The sequence below is a fragment of the Marmota marmota genome, unplaced genomic scaffold, assembly GCF_001458135.2.
Source record: "Marmota marmota marmota unplaced genomic scaffold, marMar, whole genome shotgun sequence".
Lineage (NCBI taxonomy): Eukaryota > Metazoa > Chordata > Mammalia > Rodentia > Sciuridae > Marmota > Marmota marmota.
This window is the reverse complement of record NW_026000016.1, coordinates 19,527,717-19,537,445: the sequence shown is the minus strand read 5'-3', so window position 1 is coordinate 19,537,445 and position 9,729 is coordinate 19,527,717. Positions and strand designations below refer to the sequence as shown.

The 9,729-nt window shown below is 34.0% G+C and overlaps 1 protein-coding gene and 1 pseudogene across 1 annotated transcript in view; one reads left to right on the top strand and one right to left on the bottom strand.

The window, feature by feature from the left end:
- Positions 1-9,729, bottom strand: part of Efcab2 (EF-hand calcium binding domain 2) — a gene marked incomplete at its 5' end in the record, with an annotated part of 131,747 nt that overhangs the window by 15,649 nt on the left and 106,369 nt on the right. The window lies entirely within an intron of this gene.
- On the top strand, positions 6,165-6,271 carry LOC125618600 (annotated as a pseudogene).

The window sequence follows — 9,729 nt, the reverse complement described above, 5'->3', positions numbered from 1 at the left end:
AAAAAAAAAAAAAAAAAAAAAAAAAAAAAAAAACAGATACTATCCTGCATCATAAAGGAATGAAATCAGAAATCAATGATAAAATAAAAAAACAGAAGCTACTTCAACACCTGGAGACTAAATAATATGCAACTGAATGAACAATGGGTTGCAAAAGACATCAAAGAGAAGATTAAAAAATTCTTAGAGGTAAATGAGAACACTGATACAACATATCAAAATCTCTAGGACACTATGAAGGTAGTACTAAGAGGAAAGTTCATTGAATGGAGTTCATTTCTTAAAAGAAGGAAAAAGTCAACAAATAAATGACCTAATATTACATCTCAAAGTCCTAAAAACAGAAAAACAAATCAACACCAAAAGTGGTAGAAGACCGAAAATAATTAAAATCAGAGCTAAAATCAATGAAATTAAAACAAAAGAAAAAAATTGAAAAAATTGTCAAAACAGAAAGTTGGTTTTTGAAAAAATAAACAAAATTGATAAACCCTTAGTCATGCTAATGAAGAGAAGGAGAGAGAAAACTCAAACTACTAACATCCGTGATAAAAAAGGAAACATCATGACGGATAGAAATTATTTTGAAAATTTGTACTCCAATAAAATAGAAAATATTGAAGGCATAGACAAATTTCTAGAGGCATATGATTTGCCCAAACTGAAAGATGATATACACAAGTTAAACAGATCAATTTCAAGCAATGAAATAGAAGATGCCATCAGAAGCTTACCAACCAAGAAAATCCCAGGACAAGATGGATACACAGCTGAGATCTACAAGACCTTTAAAGAAGAACTAATACAAACTCCTAAATTATTTCATGAAATAGAAAAAGAGGAAACACTTTCAAACACATTCTATGAGGCCAATATCATCCTGATTCCAAAACCAGACAAAGACACACAAAAAAAGAAAACTTCAGACCAATATCTCTAATGAAAAAATTCTCAATAAAATTCTGGCAAATAAAATATAATAACATATCAAAAAGATAATATACTATGATCAAGTGGAGTTCATTCCATGGATGCAAGGTGGGTTTAACATATGGAAATCAATAAATGTAATTCATCACATCAACAGACTTAAAAATAAGAATCATATGATCATCTCAATAGATGCAGAAAAAGCATTCAACAAAACACAGTACCCCTTCATGCTAAAACACTAGAAAAACTAAGGATAACAGGAACATATCTCAACACTGTAAAAGCTATCTATGCTAAGCCCAGGCCAACATCATTTTAAATGGAGAAAAATTGAAAACATTCCCTCTAAAAACTGGAACAAGACAGGAATACCCTCTTTCACCACTTCCATTTAACATAGTCATGGAAATTCTAGCCAGAGCAATTAGATAGATGAAAAAAAAATTAAAGGGACATGGATAGGAAAAGAAGAACTCAAATTATCATGATTGGCAGACAATATGATTCTATACCTAGAAGGTCCAAAAAATTCCACCAAAATCTTCTATAACTAACAAGTAAATTCAGAAAAGTAGCAGGATATAAAATCAACACCCATAAATCAAAGGCATTTCTGTACATCAGTGACAAATCCTCTGAAAGAGAAACTAGGAAAACTACCCCATTGAGAATAGCCTCAAAAAAAAAATTAAATGCTTGGGAATCAATTTAATGAAAGAGGTGAAAGACCTCTACAATGAAAACTACAGAACACTAAAGTAAGAAATTAAAGAAGACCTTAGAAGATGGAAAGATCTTCCTTGTTCTTGGATAGGCAGAATTAATATTGTCAAAATAACCATATTACCAAAAGCACTATACAGATTCAATGCAACTTCAATCAAAATCCCAATGACAGTTCTCATAAAAATAGAAAAAGCAATCATGAAAATTACTTAGAAAAATAAGAGACCCAGAATACATAAAGCAATCCTTAGCAAGAAGAGTGAAGCAGGTGGCATCACTATACCAGACCTGAAACCATACTACAGAGCAATAGTAACAAAAACAGCATGGTATTGGCACCAAAACAGACTTGTTGACCAATGGTACCAGAACAGAGGACATAGAGACAAACCCACATAATTACAGTTATCTCATATTAGACGAAAGCACCAAAAACATATATTGGAGAAAGGATAACCTCCTTCAACAAATGGTGCTGGGAAAACTGGAAACCCATACACAACAAAATGAAAATAAGCCCTTATCACTCATCATGCACAAAACTCAACTCAAAATGGATAAAGACCTAGGAATTAAACCAGAGACCCAACGCCTAATAGAAGAAAAAGTAAGCCCAAATCTTCATCATGTCAGATTAGGCCCCAACTTCCTTAATAAGATTCCTATAGCACAAGAAATAAAACCAAGAATCAATAAATGGGATGGATTCAAACTAAAAAGCTTCTTCTCAGCAAAAGAAACAATCAGTGAGGTGAGTAGAGAACCTACAGAATGGGAGCAAATCTTTACCACAAACACATCAGATAGAGCACTAATCTCTCGGATGCATAAAGCACTCAAAAATCTTAACACCAAAAAAAAACCCAAATAGCCCAATCAATAAATGGGCCAAGGAACTGAACAGACACTTCTCAGAAGAAGATACACAATCAATCAATAAATACATGAAAAAATGTTCAACACCTCTAGCAATTAGAGAAATGTAAATCAAAACTACTTTAAGATTTCATCTCATTCCAGTCAGAATGGCAGCTATTAAGAATACAAACAACAATAAGTGTTAGCGAGGATGTGAGGAGAAAAGCACACTCATACATTGCTGGTGGGACTGCAAATAGGTGTAGCCAATAGGAAAGCAATATGGAGAATCCTTTTGGAAAAATTGGAATGAACCACCATTTGATCCAGCTATCCCACTCCTGGGTTTATACCCAAAGGACTTAAAAACAGCATAGGACAGGGACACACCCACATCAATGTTTACAGCAGCACAATTCACAATAGCTAAACTGTGGAACCAACCTAGAGATAAAGAAAATATGGTATATATAACAATGGAATATTATTCAGCATTAAAAGAGAATAAAATCATGGCATTTGCAGTTAAATGGATGAAGTTGAAGAATATTATGCTAAATGAAAAATTGTGCTCTGTGTTTGTACTATGAATTGAAATGCACTCTGCTGTCATATATAACAAATTGAATAAATAAATAAATATTTAAAATATAGACATTGTGTTTCTCAGTTTTAAAAATGTTATAATAGGGTCTGGGAGTATAGCTCAGTGGTACTACCTAGCTTGTGTAATGCTCTAGGTTCCATCCTCAATACTAAAAAATATAATAATAATTACAATATAGTCACCATATTAGACTAAGGAAAAGAATAGTTTAAAATATTCTTACTCAAATCCAATCTCTAGCTTCAACATCCTCATTTCTGACACAAGATCAGTTATGTCTACCTATTAAGGTGGTCTTAAAAGTTACATGAGATATGACATGATGGTGCTTTGTGAACTATGAGTCTATGATGATGATTATGACTTTCAATAGTAGTGTAAATCTTTCTGGTTCTATGACATGCAGTGACACTTATTCCTAAAAGAATCCATCTCTGATGCTGAAATTTCAGGCACTCCCTCACTGACCCACCACCCTATGGACATGTTTCTTCAGAAGTTAGGCCCTTCCTCCTATCTGTAAAATGCCATGTGAAATGTGGCAACTAAATGAGATAATGCATTAAATTGCTAGGCATATTTAATAACTTGTCCCTTGCCCTGGAAGATAGGATATGTGGTTAGCAGTGCTGCGTCCACCTCTACTGTTTACTTACAAACCTCTTTAAAAGGAGAAGACTAACAGACATCCACCAAACTTCACATCCCTCCTTTTCAAAAGACAAAAACAAATAAATACATCCTGTTACTACAAATGTGAACGAAGCAAAGTAAGTTATAATCTATTTGCTTCATCTAAGAGGTGGGCCATTGTGCTGAAAAGTAACCCAGGCAGCATTTTTTTCATGTAAAGGTAATAAAATTTCCCTACAGGATGGTCCCCAGCTGTAGCCTTCTAAAAATGGACCATTTCTAGTAAATTTTATTTAATAGTGTGCTGGCAGCTGTTTTCCCAGAAGGCCCTGATCGAGGTCCTGATCTGCCTGGCTTCTTGTCCTCCAAACAGTTATGATGGACAAGGTGACCTTAAAAAAATAAACAATTTCCAAAGCCGCATGAAAAGGCCCCACCTTCCAAGGTACCACGGGACCTTCAGGCTCTTCTGGTCTCTGAATCTTTTTTCCTACCATAGAGACATCTCAGTAAATATATAAACACTTTGGTATTTTCAAAAATATCAATATTCAAAGTCACAAAACATGCAGCCAGTACCATTTTTCATCCCACTTTGTTGTAAGTCAGTTTTCTTAGACAAGTTTCCATTTGAGGAAACACAGGCACTGACAGGTTAAGTACCTGTCTGAGAGCCACAAAGTCAGTCAGGTGTTTTGACAGGATCACAGCCTAGAATTCTTTACTTTCATCTCCATAGTGAAATCATCAGGCCATCTCTTTTCTCATTATGGCATTATTTATTTTAGTGCCAAACTCAATGAATAGGCACAATAAAACACACAGTAAAAATTCATTTCTCCCCAGTGACCTAACAGGGAGTCAATAAATTGAACTTATTTCATGCTTCACAAAAAAACAAGATAATATGAGTAGTTAAGACAATTTATAAAGCACCTATATTTCAACTAGTTTCAGGTCACCAAACAAGATACACATATGAATTTTTAAAAACTACTTATAGTAAAAATCTTTTTTAAAACTAGGAGCTATTTTAACTTAGACTCTTAGGGTTTTTTGTCTGTTTATTTTGTAGTACTAGGGATTGAACCCAGGGGTGCTCTAACCCTGACTGACATCCCCACCCTTTTATATCTTTTTTATTTATTTTTTAATTGTAGATGGACACAATATCTTTATTATTTATTTGTTGGTTTATTTATTTATTTATTTTGGTGCTGAGGATCAAACCTAGTGTCTCACACATGCAAGGCAAGTGCTCAACCACTAAGCTACAAACCCCAGCCCCTGTTTTTTATTTTTTTTGAGACAGGGTCTTGCTAAGTTGACCAGGCTAGCCTTGAACATGCAATCCTCTACTTCAGCCTCTGAAGTCACTGGGATTACAGGTGCATGACACCATGCATGCCCAGTTCAAGTTAAGACTCTTAGCAGTATATGTATAAATTTAGATATAAGTTATGTTTCAAAACCAAAACATAAATAAAATTTAGAATATATTTTTTTCTATCTTGAATAGACCAAAACAATAAAAACTGATTGGCATTAACCAAAAGTATTATCTTTATACCAAGTGAAAAATATTATTCTATCTATTTATGTATGTGGTGGTGGTGTTGTCCCTTATGCACAGTAGACAAGTGTTCTAATACTGAGTTACATACCCAGCCTAGAAATGAAAGCGTTTAGAAAAATTATTTACTCTAAAGATTCTAGAGGCCATTGAACAAAAATGAGGGTATGAGATTCTTCCCCTCCCTCCTCCCCCCTCCCCCTCCCCCCCTCCTCCTCCTCCCAGATATTGAACCCAGGGGCCTTTAACCCCTGAACCACATCCCCAATCCTTTTTATTTTTTATTTTGAGACAAGGTCTTGCTAAGTTGCTTAGAGCCTCACTAAGTTGCTGAGACTGGCTTTGAGCTTGCCATACTCCTGCCTCAGTCTCCCAAGCTACTGGGATTACAGACATGCACCATTGTACCCAGCAGGATATGTGATTCTTTTGGGTTATAAATTATTTTTCTATTACTGAAAGTATTAAAATACATTGAATCATCTCTTTGTTGAACCATGGGAGATTCCCTGAATCAGCTGGTGGCTAGACCAGGTAAATGGTAAGAACCATTTCAACTGTGAATGCCTACAACTTGGAAGTGATGGAAAAGGTTGATCAGAGATTGCTGGGCCATTAATTTCCCTGTTTATCACCTGAGGCTAGGGCTCAAGGGCCCCCACTATATTGTTTTATTCCCATCCCCTTCCCCTTCTCTCACCTAGGGGTCAGTGATCCTTCCAACCCCACTAGAGTTGCCTTCTATTTGACAGAGTCCACAGGTACTCAACAATTGTCCTGCTATGATACTCTTCAAAACCATTTATACAGAAAGTAGTTATTTAAAACTGTGATAGCACTTGTGTGTATTATTGTTTAACTTATGGACAAAGACTTGTAGACAAGTGCAACCCAGAACTCATTGTTCAGTATGAGTTTTGATACTTATAAGCAGGAATACTATATCTAAGATAGCTTAAAGTGATGGGATATTGATAAATGAAAAGGTTGGTTCTAAGATTAAGAAGTTAATAAAAGCACAGGTCATAAGGGAAAATAAACCGTGTTACAATAAAATTAAAGAAAAATCTTTATACTGGGTTGAGATTCAGATTAAGCAAAAGAAAAGTAATAAGTACCTGATAATAGTGTTTGCTATGGTTTGAGTGTGTCCCCCAAGGGTGCATTCATGTGTTGGGATTGTGGTCCCCAATGTGGTGGTGTTGAGGGGTGGGCATCATCCCTTACTCTGGCTTCCTTTCACATTATGTGATCTCTCCTTCTTTACATGCTCCTGTCATTGTGGTGCATTCACTTTCAAATGATGCTACCAAGAGAAACTGACCAGGACTATGTTCTCTGAATTTTCAGCCTCTAAAACTTTGAACTAAATAAACCTCTTTCATTTATAAATACCTTACCCACAAGTATTTTGTTATAGTAATGGAAAGCAAGCTAATACAGTGTTGAATAAAAAGTGATCTCCCATGTCATAGTATACAACAATATTTCCTTCTTAAAATATTAGTTTTAAAAACTAAATCACAGCATAGAAGAATCACCTTGATGTAATACTGAGTGGAAAAGATAAAATATTCTGGTTGTATTTTTTTTTTAATTTTTATTTATTTATTTATTTTTTTAATATTTATTTTTTAGTTATCGGCAGACACAACATCTTTGTTTGTATGTGGTGCTGAGGATCGAACCCGGGCCGCATGCATGCCAGGCGAGCGCGCTACCGCTTGAGCCACATCCCCAGCCCTTCTGGTTGTATTTTAAGTGATGGATTCAAGAAAGAATATTCCCCTACTTTTTTCTTGTTCAATTTAATAAGCATGTATTTTAATAATGAAAACTTTATAATAGTATGAAGAATGGGTTATGATATAATTAGGCAAAAAAAGCAAGATATAGAATTTTATGCACTGAATTGTATTAGAAGATTACAGTCATGTTGAAAACAGGTACAGAAAAATTATAAGGAAGGAAGTGCACCAAAATACTAACAATGATTATATTAAAGTCATGAAATTGTTGGAACGGATATTTTTCTACTTATTTAAATTTCTGTATATAAATATTATGACAAAAATTTTTAAACAAAAAACTGTATCAGTCTATTATCATGATTTTTGTTACATATGAAATACATTTCCTTCATTTAAAAGAGGAAAAATAGGTTTTTATATATTTCTCAGGGCCCTGTTTATCTGCTGCTGATGATTAATGCGTTAGCATCATTTAATGTTTTTCTTCTAACTACAAATAAGCAATACTTGCAGTATATTCTTTTATAACATGTCCCTCTCATTCCCCTAAATTTGCCTATTTCCTCTCAGAAGGAATGGCTAGGAACCTTTACTAGATGTCTCCAAAGTCCCTGCAATCTATAATTCTTTAATTATATTATCTAACATTAACAAAAATTAGAGCAGATCTAGTCCATTCTCCCACCTTTCCCAATGTAAAGATGTATAGGAACAATAGCAAAATATTTCATACCACCAACTAGTAAGATACCCCTTCCTTTGATACCCCTTCCTTTCCTATTCCCTGAGAAGGTTGGTACAATCTAACACTGAATGACATGAAACCATAGGGCTCATTGGGAACAAGAATGATATAATTTAGAGTCAGGCTGATGGAAATTCTTACTTCACAGGGATGTAGATTACATTGATCTCATTTTACTAACCAAAAGTTCAGTTCTGAAGTGCCAAACCAAACAAAAAACAAAAAATCTCGGATACTTAACCAATTAAAAATGAAGATAAACTGTGATTTTTAACTTCTTGGATTTTGAGGTACATCTTGTATGATAAATTATTTTTCATTCAAGATGGAAAAGTATAGGAGGTGATTCAGTAAGTCATTACACTTTTTAACTAGTTAGTAAGGAGTATCTATCACATTTTGACATCATAAGATTCTCAACATTATAAATTTTACATTAAATCACTATACTTCTGAACATTTTTGTGGGTTTTCTCATTTAATTAAATGAGTAAGGACTGAATACAACCTCAAATATTTAAATGTACATGTATTTAAATTTTTAATTGTCACTTTTGTTACAATGTTTAAAATTATCTTGAGCCAAATTAAGATGGGATTTTTTTTTCAGTTTTCTTGCTTCAGTATCCCTAATGTCTTCTACATGGTAAATGCTCAATAATTATTTGCTGAATTAATGAAGACTACCTCACAATTTTAAATTAATCTCACTCATGCAAATTTGCAATTTTTGAGTCTGTTAATCAGACCTATTATAAAAATTTTTCATCAAATGTCTCTGTAGTCCTTTGCAAGCCTGAATTTCCACATTTGCTGCTAGGTATAATACCAAATCTTACAAGCAGGCACTAATACTTGTGTTAAACGTGTAAAGAAAACATGCAAGAAATAGAATTGCAACCAGAATATGATAAGGCATATAAGAAGCAGTATAGCAGGTTCATGAACCAGAATGTTAGGTTTTGTTCTAGATGCTAAGGATTTAATGGTATGCAAAACAGATAACATTTTTGCCTTCTGGGAGTTTGTATTTCAGAGGCCAGGGATGGACAAACAGATAAAAAAGATAATTTCTGAATTATCAAAAAAAAAAAAAAAAACTAACACAAAGGATTGGACTGCCAATCCAGACTTACCAGAATCTAGGCTACTACTCAGTATCAAAAGTTATTTATAATTTCAAGGATATATGTGCACACAAGTACAGATGAAACATGGAGAAGTTCAGGATGCCAACACTGTTTCTAACATTCTTTCTTGCCACATTAGGATGTGTGTTTTTTTTTTTATGGTATATATGTGTATTAAGAATTGTAATGCAAAAAAGTACATGTATAATGGTTAAAAAAAGAATTCATAAGTACTAAAAAATACATATTATGGGCTGGGGCTGTAGCTCAGTAGTAGAGCACTTGCCTAGCATGTGTGAAGCACTGGGTTCGATCTTTTGCACCACATAAAAATAAATAAATAAAATGAATGCATTCTGTTTATCTATAGCTACAAAATTTAAAAATAAAATAAAATACATATTGTAAACTGTAAGTTTCTCTGCAAAGGTTAATTGTTACTATCATCATCACTATTTATAAACTATCTTCAGGTTGAAAATTTCCCACATTAAGATCCTTGCTAACTCTCTTTTGCTGAAATGGTGATAGTGAATTCTATTTCTTTTTGTTTGTTTGTTTGTGGGTTGTTCAAAACATTACAAATTTCTTGACATATCATATTCCACACTTTTATTCAAGTGGGTTATGAACTCCCACATTCACCCCATACACAGATTGCAGAATCACATCAGTTACACATCCATTGATTTACATATTGCCATACTAGTGTCTGTTGTGCTCCGCTGCCTTTCCCATCCTCCACCCTCCCCCCTCCCCACCTCTCCCCTCCC